The sequence below is a fragment of the Aquarana catesbeiana genome, linkage group LG12, assembly GCF_042186555.1.
Source record: "Aquarana catesbeiana isolate 2022-GZ linkage group LG12, ASM4218655v1, whole genome shotgun sequence".
NCBI lineage: Eukaryota > Metazoa > Chordata > Amphibia > Anura > Ranidae > Aquarana > Aquarana catesbeiana.
In genome coordinates this window covers 37,488,200-37,500,732 of record NC_133335.1, presented here as the reverse complement: position 1 = coordinate 37,500,732, position 12,533 = coordinate 37,488,200, and the positions used below count along the sequence as shown (strand labels likewise).

Below are 12,533 nucleotides of genomic sequence, written 5' to 3'. Positions count from 1 at the left end.
CAGGGGAAGCATGCAATTGGTTGCTGCCACCCCATGTAACGCTGGCAGCCATCTTGAGTCAGGCAGAGCCTATTTAAAACGTTCCAGGCAAAAACACAACTCGTCCTCCAAAATATTTTTCACTTTTTGGTAACCTTTTTGCATTTTTTCTTCGGGACTTTCTTCCTATGTCGCCGCTGCGAGGTACATCACTTCTGTGGTTGCATCCGGGCCCTCCTGCTTCCCCCAGCTGCCTTCTGGGACCTGTGTTTGTCCCAGAAGACAACGGGACCATTCAGAAAGTGCTGCGCGATTCGCACATGTGCAGTAGGAAACCAGGTTTTTCCACCAGGTTATTTGTGAACTGTTTTTGCATTATTTCAATACAAGTTCTTTCATTGCACTGGGACTGAGTGTGTTATTCATCTGCATTACGCTACACCCCACCTACAGATTTGTTTTAAGAGACACTGTCAGTGTAAGTTTGCCTTTTGATAGGCCACCCACCCCACCCCGGCAAGATATAATCCCTTATCCGTGATTCTTCGCTGCCTCCTCGTTGCAGTAAGCCAAGTCGGGGCTTAGCTCATCCAGGTGGATGACTCCACACCCCTCCACTATGTGACAGTGTTTGGGCCTGGCCCCATTCTCCCCAATACTTAGAAGCCCTGCTCCATTAGAAAGGGCTCAGATAGAGTGGGGAGGGGAGGCAGCAAGGGAGCATAACATGGATGGGTGGGTATACTATGCTGGTTGGATAAGCTGTCTGGAAGCCATTGTGTCTTTGTAGTGAATTGACAGGTGACAGTGTCTCTTTAGAATAGCACACATTTCTTTGGAGGGAAATGTTAAGAATAGTTATTTTTGGACAGAAGAGGCAATTTAGGAAACATCGATCACAGATCAATTGGCTTAAGTATAAATCACACAAATAGGAAACATAAGGGGAATACAAAGACACTGAATTTCAAACTTCCCTAAACTACGAACCTTGCTAGAAGATATAAATTGGGATAAAATCTTAGGAACAAAGAACACGGAGGAGAGATGGGTTTGCTTTAAGAGCATATTAAATAAGGCCATTAGCCAGTGCATCCCATTGGGAAATAATTTTAAAAGAGCGAACAAAAGTCATGGATGGCTTAACTCCAATGTAAAAATGCATATAAAAGCAAAGGAGAAGGCCTTCAAAAAATACAAGGCTGAGGGATGATCATCAGCATTCAGACTTTACAAAGAATGCAACAAGAAATTTAAGGGTGCAATTAGGGTGGCTAAGATAGAACACGAAAGACACATAGCAGAGGAGAGCAAAAAAAATCCCAAGAAATTTTTTAAGTATATAAACAGTAAAAAAGGGAGGGCAGACCATATTGGCCCCATAAAGAATAAGGAAGGAAATCTAGTTACAAAGGATGGGGAGATGGCGAAGGTATTAAATGTATTCTTCTCCTCAGTCTTCACGAGGGAATCAGGAGTCTTCAGTAACCAAAATTGCAGTGTTTATCCTCATGACACATCACAGGAAGCACCTCCATGGTTAACAGAGGACAGAATTAGAAATAGACTAGGAAAACTTAACATTAATAAATCATCAGGACCAGATGGCTTTCACCTGAGGGTACTTAGGGAACTCAGTCAAGTAATTGCCAGACCATTGTTCCTAATTTTTACCGACAGTCTACTGACTGGAATGCTACCAGCTGATTTGAGAAAACCCAATGTAGCACCAATATTCAAAAAAAGGGCCAAAATACTTCCCTGGGAATTACAGACCAGTTAGCCTAACGTCGATAGTATGCAAGCTCTGGGAGGGGATGATAAGGGACTATATACAAGATTTTAGTAATGAAAACGGTTTCATTAGCAGTAATCAGCATGGATTCATGAAGAATCGTTCTTGCCAAACCTATCTATGCAAAAGCATTTGACACAGTTCCCCATAAACGTTTACTGTACAAAGTAAGGTCCGTTGGCATCGACCATAGGGTGAGTACATGGATTGAAAACTGGCTACAAGGGCGAGTTTAGAGGGTGGTGATAAATGGGGAGTACTCAGAATGATCAGGGGTGGGAAGTGGGGTCCCCCAGGGTTCTGTGCAGGGACCAATCCTGTTTAATTTGTTCATAAACGACCTGGAGGATGGGGTAAATAGTTTAATCTCTGTATTTGCGGATGATACTAAGCTAAGCAGGGCAATAACTTCTCCACAGGATGTGGAAACCTTGCAAAAAGATCTGAACAAATTAATGGGGTGGGCAACTACATGGAAAATGAGGTTTAATGTATGAATGCAATCTACTCACTAGGGGGAAAACCTCTGGGAGAATCTAGGATGGAAAAGGACCTGGGGGTCCTAGTAGATGTTAGGCTCAGCAATGGCATGCAATGCCAAGTTGCTTTCAACAACGCAAACAGAATATTGGCATGCGTTAAAAAGGGGATTAACAATAATTCTCCCACTCTACAAGACTCTGGTCTGGCATCACCTAGCGTATGCTGTCCAGTTCTGGGCACCTACCCTCAGGAAGGATGTACTGGAAATGGAGCGAGTACAAAGAAGGGCAACTAAGCTAATAAAGGGTCTGGAGGACATTAGTTATGAAGAAAGGTTGTGAGCACTGAACTTATTCTCTCTGGAGAAGAGACGCTTGAGAGGGGATATGATTTAAATTTAAAAATACCATATAGGTGACCCCACAATAGGGATAAAACTTTTCTGCGGAAGGGAGTTTGAGACATGTGGCCACTCATTAAAATTAGAAGAAAAAAGGTTTAACCTTAAACAACGTAGAGGGTTCTTTACTGTAAGAGCAGCAAGGATGTGGAATTCCCTTCCACAGGTGGTGGTCTCAGCGGGGAGCATCAATAATTTCAAAAAACTATTAGATAAGCACCTGAATGACCACAACATACAGGGATATACAACGTAATACTGACATATAATCACACCCATAGGTTGGACTTGATGGACTTTTTTCAACCTCACCTACTATGTAACTATGTAACTATGTGATGTAGCAGATGTGAATGGTATTAAAGTTACAGATTGATTTTAGAGTAGATTTTGGCAGTTCTACGCAACTAAATAAAGTCGAAATACTAACCAAAAAGGTTCATATAGTGCTTTTCACCTCCATCATGCATCAGAAGTACCCATCTTTGCTATTATCATTTACACATTCTTGATTGTTAAATGTGGGTAACATTGGTGCAGCCATTCTATGCAGTAATGACATGATTATTGCCATAGCACACATAGGTCTTGTGAATAAAGGTGGTCAAATTGTTATATCTAATTATCCTTTTAAATTGTTAAAATAGATTTATTGGAATAAAGTTTTTGTTTGAACGGTAGCTCCACTCTCGGTGCCTCTGTTCACCTCACCGGTGTGTCGAGATGGAATGTTTGCATTTGTTTCAGAAAACAGCTAGAATAAATATTACACTTGGTCTTGTTTTTGGATTGGTTCTGTTTTTTGTGAAATGTTTGAAAATGTAGGGATTAGGTTGATGGACCAAGAGAAGTATGTAATGTTGCCTTGAACCTGTACAATCCTATGGTGTCATCATTCTATCAGCAAAGGCCACAATCTTTAAAGAGTCACCCCACCCTCCTGGTCAAATGGATGCTGCAAGGCAGGGCAGTAGCAAAATCAACATTTCAAAAAAGGTAATAATTATCTGTTTTGTCCTATTTTATTAGTGTTGTAATATGATGTTTGTCATTCTGTATTGGACATTCTGATAGATATGACATTCTGTAGAGCTAATAAAGTCATTCTCAACCAGCGTTCCATGGAACCCTAGGTTTCCTCCAGAGGTTGCTAGTGGTTCCTTAAGCTGTGATTATTGACTTCCCAACTGATGGTGCCTGGCATAGTTCTAGGGCCAATGATACTTGGCAGAGTCAGTGGCGGGACACCAAAGAGCTTTTTGGCTATTTGTAAGGGTGGCATTCTGACCACCACAAAAAAGGGAACATTCTTCCCACTAACCACCAATGTAAGGGGCATTTTCCCCACCCCTTCCAATTAATTGGCTTGATCAGCGGTACCCCAAGACCTCAAAATTATTTCAAAGGTTCCTCTAAGGTAAAAAGGATGAGAAAAGAATTAATCTCTGAAAAGTGGACGTGTCATCTTTGGGGGGTTATATTGAGGGCATTAAAAAGGGAGACCTGGTTTGAAAGCCATTTAACATGTATGTCAGGGAAAAAAATAATTCAGTACTTCTTTGCAATAAATGCATCACATTTCTTATGGTTTATGCCTTTGAAAACACTGCAATCACAGAAAAATACCTGTTGATGCTTCAAAAATCCAGTGTGCTCTTGACTTCCTGTTTGAACTGACAACCAGCACTGTCAGCCCTGCCGGCTGGGCTACAGATCTTCACCTGTCCTTGTCCCTCTCTGCCTCTTTTTACATACATACTATTATTTACCTGAAAAACGATGCTGCTGCCTTAAAGTGTTTGTTATCCTAAAAAAAAAAAAACAGATCCTGTTCCCTTAAAGCTTGAATAACAGCACAGTGCTTGTGCTGTGTAATTTGGCCTCTTCTATCTCCTGCCTGGCTATGCTCTCCCCCCTGTAAACTGACCACAGTTTATCATGGCTGCTAAGCCCTGACACTGTGGTCAGTTTACGTGCCTCCGTCATCCGCAGCTCTCCTCTCTGCTCTCCTCCGTTCTCTCCCCCCTCCCCCCCCTGCCTATCAGCCTGTCTGATGTGAAAGGAGGTGTATTGGTAGGGCAGATGAGTAGAGGGTTACAGTGGTGCGGCAGAAGAGCAGGGGGTACAGAGGTGAGACAGATATGCAGGAGGTACATTGGTGGGGCAGATGAGAAAGCGGGTTACAGTGGTGGGCAAGATGAGAAAGCGGGTTACAGTGGTAGGGCAGATGAGCAGATGGGTTCAGTGTTAGGACAGATGAGAAGGTAATTCAGTAGTAAAACAGAAGAGCATGGGAATACAGGGGTGGAGGAGATGTGCAGGGTGGTACAGTGGTGGGGCAGGTGTGTAGGAGGTACAGTGGTGGGAGGGATGAGAAGGGGGTTCAGCGGTGGGACAGAAAAGCAGGGGAATACAGTGATTGGGCAGCTGAGCGGGGGGGTTCAGTGTTGGCTGTTGGGGCAGAGGAGAAAGGAGGTGCATCGGTGGAACACATGAGCAGGGGGTTACAGTGGTGGGGCAGAAGAGCAGGGGGAACAGAGGTGGAACAGATGTGCAGGAGGTACAGTCGTGGGGCAGATGAGAAAGGGGGTTACAGTGGTGGGGCAGATGAGCAGATAAGTTCAGTGTTAGGACAGAGGAGAAGATGGTTCAGTGGTGGAGCAGATGTGCAGGGAGGTACAGTGGTGGGGCAGATGAAAAAGAGGGTACAGAGGTGGGGCAGATGTACAGGGGGTTACAATGGAGGGACATATGTGCAAGGGGAACAGTGGTGGGGCAGATGTACAGGGGGTTACAGTGGTGGGGCAGATGTGCAGGGTAGTACAGTGGTGGGGCAGATGTGCTGGGTAGTACAGTGGTGGGGCAGATGTGCAGGGTAGTACAGTGGTGGGGCAGATAAGCAGGGGGGTACAGTGGTGAAACGGATTTGAAAGGGGAACAGTGATCTGAGGTGTGAAGGTGCATAAATTGGGGCTGATCTGAGGCGTGAGAGTGCAGAATGTTAATTCTTGACCACTCAGGTAGTTTACAGCGTTTACTTTATAAAAAATCCTTTTCATGATTGAGAGTGTGAAGTTGACATTTTTTTGTTATAAAATCGGCACGTTCAATTTCTTTGAAAACATTTTTCGGCACACTGTGCTCAAAAGGTTGCCTACCTCTGCTCTAGGATATAGGGAGACATGGAGGAAAATTTGGGTAATGTATGAACATGTCCTTTGATGTTAAAATTAATATTATATTATTATTATACAGGATTTATATAGCGCGGACAGTTTACGCAGCGCTTTCAATCAGTGATTGATTGGTGGGATTAATTTGAGGGGCTTGGAACACATTCCTTTGAACTTGGGGGGATGACATGGGAATATACAGTATCATATATTACTTGAGAGCAATGTTTCAGAAGCAGTGTGGTGTGTAGCACTGGTGGTCGTTGTCCTCTCTGAAGGTGGGACACTACAGGATACAAGTCTCTGTGCAGGACTGTATACCTAAAGTACATATAGATATAAGAGAATGTTCTCCTGATTTACAATGAGATTTGGAAACAATCATATGTCTTTAAGCATTCCCCAATGGCTCCTGTTCGGGAAACAATCAAATGGATTTATCCTGCCTGGTTTCTCCCATAATAGGTCAGCCCCTACAGAACTCCCACAGCCCTCTCTATATGAAAAACATGCAATTCGTTGGAACGTCTTTGTACAATGATCATTCTTTGTATAATGATTATCTTCACAGTACAGGAAGCGAACCCCTGTAGGAGCTACTAGTTTGATAAGCCCTCTGAAACTGTTTTCCTTCTCTGATTAGTCAGTCTACTGCCTTAACCGCTCTGACACACCCCTACTCGATAGAATGAACAACACCAAAATTGGTCAAATAAAGCAAGGTAATACAGAACTGTGACTAAAATGCTAAAACGCCTATTCCTATACTGAATACGCCTATACCAAAATCGCATGCAGGGAGCAACACCAAGGGTAACTGGGCCCAGGTTTCACCATACACCCTGACCAGCTTAAATGGTAATGGTCACCAAGAGTGCAATAAGGGCAGAGAAGGATAGAATAAAGTAGTATAAACCCCCAGGGGCGTACACTGCCAATAGAACCCTGGAGTGACTCTGCTTGGACTAAGTCTGCCTGCAGAGTAAAGCAATCCTCAGTGGAAAGAGAAGAAGTGGATGGTAAGATCTATGCAAAGTACTGTGAGACAGAATGGGGTAGGTTTTAAAAATAGTTATTTCTGCCGGCTTTGTTGGGGTCCTTCTGGTGGTGCGCAAGTGGTGGTGCTTGTTGGCTTCCGTCTGCTTTCAGTTCAAGAAGACAAAATATTGAGGAGGTGTTTGGTGAAAATAATTTGCAAAAAAACTTAAACAGTAGCAAAGATGCAACAAGTTCAGAAAGAAGTAAAGGTAGCTCTGAATTAATGGGGGGATCCTGGGTGGATTATATGGCAGTGCTCAGCAGTAGACTAGGCAGGCAAGGCAATGGCTAGGGAGCAGGAGGATAACGCTGTGCTGTACAGTGTGTGTAATGGGTTGACAACCCTTTCATTAATCCTGCGCTTCAGCTGTGGATGCCAATGGTGGAAGGGCCCCTCATGGATCGATGACTTGAGCTCCAGCAAACCCGCTCTGTACTGCTGTAAATGCAAAAGAAGACAGGTGAACCCACTCTGTAACACTGGGGTGCTGCTGCTTAGGCCACGCTGGAAGACAAGTGCCTTGAGGTTCGCAGACACCCAGGTTCTAGCCTGGGTGTCTGCTTCCTTCCTTGGTCTGGTGCCAAGTGTCCCAAACCTCCCTAAGCAGCTCACAGAGTCCCTCTCCACTCCTCCTTTCAGGATGCAAATCTCCCTGCGAACTGGAGTTTCCTTGCTGCTATAATGCAGTGTCACCTGTACATAGTGAAACTACACCACCCATAATTCTTTTCTTAAAGCAGAGTTCCACCCAAAAGTGGAACTTCTGCTGATCTGTCTCCTCCTCCCCCAATCCGGTGCCACATTTGGCACCTTTTGGGGGGAGCGGGTACCTGTTTTTGAGAGGTACCCTGTCCCCACTTCCGTCAGGCCTTGCCGCGGGCCTCCCTTCTCCTTCCCCTGCTACCTGGGCCAGTAGGGGAGTGCAGCACGCCTCGCGCCAGCAATGACGGCAGCAGAACCTGACAGCCGATGGAAACATCAGCTATGGTTCTGACATCGCTGGATTCCAGGACAGGTAAGTGTCCTAATATTAAAAGTCAGTAGCTACAATATGTGTAGCTGATGACTTTTAACTTTTGGAGGGGTGGGTGGAACTCCGCTTTAACAGCATCTCCTCCTCATAGTCCGATGTCGACCAATCAGGAGAAGACATAAAGAGTAAATAGGGACATACATTAGCAAGCAGCCATGCCAGGACTTGAGGACTTGGTGTCCCAGAATAAAAATTCTGTGAAGTTTATCTTTGCCTTATTCTCCTTAAAGGAAGGCCTATGTGTCAGCACCTAGCTACACACATTACTGTAATGTATGGCACTAGCATCAGGTACACTATATGGCCAAAAGTTTGTGGACGTTCCATCCCAAAACCAAGAGCATTAACGTGGTGCCCCCCTTACTTTTTTGTGGTTATTACAGTCTCCATTCTTCTGTGAAGACTTTCCACAAAATTTTGGAGTGTGTCTGTCAAAAATTGTGAACAGTCAGCCAAGAGAACATTTGTAAGATCAAGTTCTGATGTTGGATGAGAAGACCTGGCTCATTAAAGAGGAAGTAACCTCCCCCGGTGTTTTTGTGCCTATAGGTAAGCCTATAATAAGGCTTACCTATAGGTACAGTAAATATCTCCTAAACGTGTACTGTTTAGGAGATATTTTCTGTATGCTGCGCCAATCACGTCATCGGCCGTTTCTTCAGGGCCCGTGCGCGGGAGTGACATCATCGCGGCTCCGGCCAATCACAGTGCTGGAGCCCGCAAACCCAGAAGTAACTCCAGGAAAGATGCTGGCTGTGTCAGCAGTGTGCAGGCCCCACTGCAGGGCTTCGTTCTAAGGTAAGTATTTCATAATGAGCTAGTATGCGATGCATTCTAGCTCATTATGCCTTTGTCTTGGAGGTTTTTTTGTTTTTGTTTTGTTAGGTTTACAGCCTCTTTAACATTCCAATTAATTTTAAAAGTGTTTAGTAGGGTTGAGGTCAGGGCTCTGAGCAGCCCACTTGAGTTCCTCCGCACCAAACTCATCAAACCATGACTTTATGGATATGCTTTGTACAGAGGGGCACAGTCATATTGGAACAGAAAAAGGTCCTTTCCCCAAACTGTTACCACAATAGAAGCACACACATGCCTAAAATGTCTTTGTATGCTGTAGTATTAACAATACGCATCACTGGAAACACCTGGACTCAACCATTTGAAGATGGTTCCATATACTGGTGTCCGTATCATTTTTAAGCTTGTGGAATGCAACAACCCTAATGCAACCACTTTTTGAAAATGTTTGTATTTTTGTTGTTTTTACACACATATAAAGTGACTAGCTTACGAGATATTGGCATTAGTACCCATCAGCTTTAAACAGATTAAGTATTAGCTGGAAATCCATGAGCAGATAACAGGGGGTCACATGGACAATCCAAAGATAGTGTGATTTCGTAATCCTTATCAGTCCATGTGCAGCTAGATATAACCCACCAATTATGTATTACACTGATAAAATATATTAGTGTGTGTTTAAATTGTGTACATCAGATGGGGCAGGCTGAGGTACTGTCAGACCACGAGTTGCCCTGTACCACTAAGTAGTGGCCATGCAACAGAGACAGAAATAACTATGAGAGGCAGAAATTGCTTAAGTGCCTCTGGAGGAACTTTAGGTTTTCATGCAACCTGGTTGAGAAACCCTGTTTTAAAGTTTCAGATCACCCAAAATGGCTAAACAGTTACTCCCAGTGCTGCATACCTGCTGTTCCCATTATAAGTGGGTCACACCATCCCTGCTGGATGTTTTATATTATAGAGAATGTAACAAGAAGAACTGGAATACACAAAGTTGGTTGGGGATACCCAAAACTCCTGGGTGGATAGATGCAGTGTCAGAAAGTATGGCAGGAAGATCTCGCTGTTGGAGTATTCAGGACTTATAAGAAGTCAGCAGTTTGCGTAGCCCACAAGGCTTTATGTGTAATTAAAACATCACTTTAAAAATGGCCACCTGATCCACAGTCAGTCCCAATTTCATTCATGGAAGTGGTTAAAGGTACAGACTCCCACAAACTGATATCTATATTCTATGGCAGCCCTCAAAATTTCCACTTGCCTGCTCGCGTTTGGCAAATGGAAATTAGCTGAGGGCGAGTGTGGAGCAGTGGCTGATTGCAATTTTCTGGCTGATTGCTTTTGGTAGAAGCGGTGCGGCCTTTTTTGCAGGGCAATTGCCTCCGTGCCCCTCCCGGGTCACTCTGATGCCCTGTAAAAAAAGGCTGAACCACTTCTGTCAGAAGCGATCAGCCAGGAAACTGTCAGGAGCGCCGGCCAGATCACACAGAGCAGGAATCTCACGCTGTGACACAGCTTGGATATGAAACGCCGGCTTCTGTCAAACAACGTCCTGCCTCCTGGACTGGCTCCTATGATAGACAGCACACTGGTTCAAGGCCGGTCCAGGAGGTGGCACTTTATTTGGCAGTGGCCGGCGTTTCATCCCCAAACTTTGTTAAAGCAGGAGTTCCCCACTCTGTGTGATCCGGCCAGCAATCCTCCTGATTCCTCCCTGTGATCCCTGTGGCATTGATGGGCACCAATGAGGCTGTGCTTATAGGCACTGAGAGGCTGCACTGATGCGCCCTGATAGGCTGCATTGATGGGCACTGATGAAGCTGCACTTATGGGTAATGATAGGCTGCACTGATGGGCACTGATAGGCTGCATTGATGGCCCTGATAGGCTACATTGATGGGCACTGATAAGCACTGATGAGGCAGCACTGATGGGCACTAATGAGGCTGCACTGATGGGCACTGATGAGGCGAAAATGATGGGCACTAATGAGGCTGTGCTGATGGGCACTGATAGGCTGCATTGATGGGCACTGAAAAGGCTGCGCTGATGAGCAATGATGAGTCTGCACTAATAGCCACTGATGAGGCAGCACTGATGGGCACTGATGAGGCGAAAATTATGGGCACTGATAAACCTGCTCTGATGGACAACGATGAGGCACTGATGAGGCTTGCACTGATGGGTACTGATATGCTGCACTGATGGGGCTGCACTGATATGTTGCACTGATGGGCACTAATAGGCTGCACTGATGGCCACTGATGAAGCAGTAATGAGGGCACTGATAAGCTGCACTGATGGGCACTGATAAGGCTGCACTGATGGGTACTAATGAGGCTGCACTGATGGCCATTGATGAAGTGGCACTGATGGTCACTGATGAGGTGGCAATGATGGGCACTGATAAGCTGCACTGATGGGCACTGATGAGCCTGCACTGATGGACACTGATGAGGTTACACTGATGGGGCATAGATGAGGCAGCACTGATGGGTACTAAAATGCTGCACTGATGAGGCTGCACTGATATGCTGCACTAATAGGCTGCACTGATGGCCACTGATAAGGCAGTAATGAGGGCACTGATAAGCTGCACTGATGGTCACTGATAAGGCTGCACTGATGGGCACTAATGAGGCTGCACTGATGGCCACTGATGAAGTGGCACTGATGGCCACTGATGAGGCGGCAATGATGGGCACTGATAAGCTGCACTGATGGGCACTGCTGGACACTGATGAGGTTGCACTGATGGGGCATAGATGAGGCGGCAATGATGGGCACTGATAAGCTGCACTGATGGCCACTGATGAGGCTGCACTGATGGGTACTGATAGGCTGCACTGATGGGCATTGATGGGGCTGCACTGATGTGCACTGATGAGGTTGCACTGATGGGCACAGATGAGGCTTAAAGTTGTTGTTGTTAATATTCATTTTTGTAACCGCCCCTCTAATACATGCGCCCGGCCCCTAATCTACATGCAGGGCGCCGGATGCATGGATTCCAATGGGTTTATTTTTTTTTTTAACCTCCCTGGCGGTTTTCCCGAGTGTGGCTCAGGGTTAAAATTCAGGACCATTAGCGGTAACCCCGAGCCACACTCGGGATTACATCGCAGGATCCTGGTATGGCTTTACTTACCTTGTCCCCGGGATCCTGCGATGTCCCCCGCAGTGTCCGTGGACTCCGTCCTCCTACGAAGCCTCTCCGTGCCAGGCTCCGTTCCCTGCAAGCGTTGCGACACACGGGGCGGAGCCTGGCGGCAAATTTAAAAAAGTGTAAAAATCATAACACATACAGTACTGTAATCTTACAGATTACAGTACTGTATGAAATCATTTCACATCCCTTTTGTCCCCAGTGCTTTGGCCCTGCATGCAGTTTTATATTATATATACTGTTCTTTCTGCCTGGAAACTGGAGATTGTCCATAGCAACCAAAAAGTGTCCCTTTACGTCAAAAGTGGCTTTAGACCAGCTAGAAAACAGCGATAGTAAATTAGAACACTTGCAGAATTGAGCGATAGTGAATCGTGGAGAAATTTATTTTATTACTATTTATTTTTATTTTTTTTAATTATTTATTTTTATTTATTATATTATAATTTATGTTTTTGTGTTTCAAACTTTATCATACCCGGGATATCTACTAGACTCTTGCTTGGACAGATTTAAGTGTGTTATTGTTAAGAATTACAGGCCTACAATATAAAACGCCAAATTTCCATGCAAAATAATTGTACCGCTTTCAGCACCTAAAATCCGAAATAATTATACCGCCAGGGAGGTTAAGCACATGATTAGAGCCAGAGGCAAACAA

General features: G+C 44.9%; 1 protein-coding gene across 1 annotated transcript in view; it reads left to right on the top strand.

Annotated features, from left to right (window-relative positions):
• HNF4A (hepatocyte nuclear factor 4 alpha) overlaps nt 1–12,533 on the top strand; it is a 162,155-nt gene that overhangs the window by 80,945 nt on the left and 68,677 nt on the right. The window lies entirely within an intron of this gene.